We start from the raw sequence: 876 nt of genomic DNA on the forward strand, positions 1-876 counted from the left end.
AAATAATTATATGTACAGAAAGAAATGTGCCCAAGACCATAAATCTTGTGTTTCCTACAGTGGGAACTGATCTCAGATATCTGGGTTATTGGCGAAGTGAAATTTCAACCACCTGATCTCTCTTGAAGATTATTCCCAATTTGGGCCCAGCTTCACCGGAGCTAAAGCAAAGAAGACTGCACATTTGATTTTAGGTTATTGCTCTTGTTGTATACTCACTATATAATATAATAGATTTCATGGTGACATATCATATACATACAATGTACTTGTACTCTATTTACCCACTACATCACTCTTTCTCATAATGTCATTCCCTTCTTCTCCCAGCTACAGTGTGACTTTTACTCCCAATCTTATTTTCTGGCAGATAACTTGCAATATTCCTCTTTGTCAGACTGATTAATTGTGTTTAACATGACAATATTTAATTCCTACCAAGGACATGTTTTACCAGCTTCACACTTGAATAAATCTCTACTTGTATACAGGATGCTGAAAAGATGAACTTTTATCCATTCATCTGTGGATGGGCACCTAGGTTCATCGCATAACTTAGAAGATGTACATACCTGATTTTAAGTTACGTTCCACAGACATGCGACAAATGCAGTATGAAGTTGACACAAAGAAGATGTATAGGTCAACAGTACAGAATAGAAAATCTACACATGAACCTATACAGCTTTATCACTGATTTAATTCTTTTGAGGTTTTATTTATTTTTATTTTCTAAGTTTGACTCTTTTGCCTAGATATATGTCTATTCACTGTGTGCATCCAGTGCTTAAAGAATCCAAAAGAGGATATAGCTTCCCTGACACTAGAATTTCAATTGGTGTTTTACTGCCATATGTGTGCTAGGAATTAAACTAT

Source organism: Mastomys coucha, unplaced genomic scaffold (genome assembly GCF_008632895.1).
Source record: "Mastomys coucha isolate ucsf_1 unplaced genomic scaffold, UCSF_Mcou_1 pScaffold16, whole genome shotgun sequence".
NCBI lineage: Eukaryota > Metazoa > Chordata > Mammalia > Rodentia > Muridae > Mastomys > Mastomys coucha.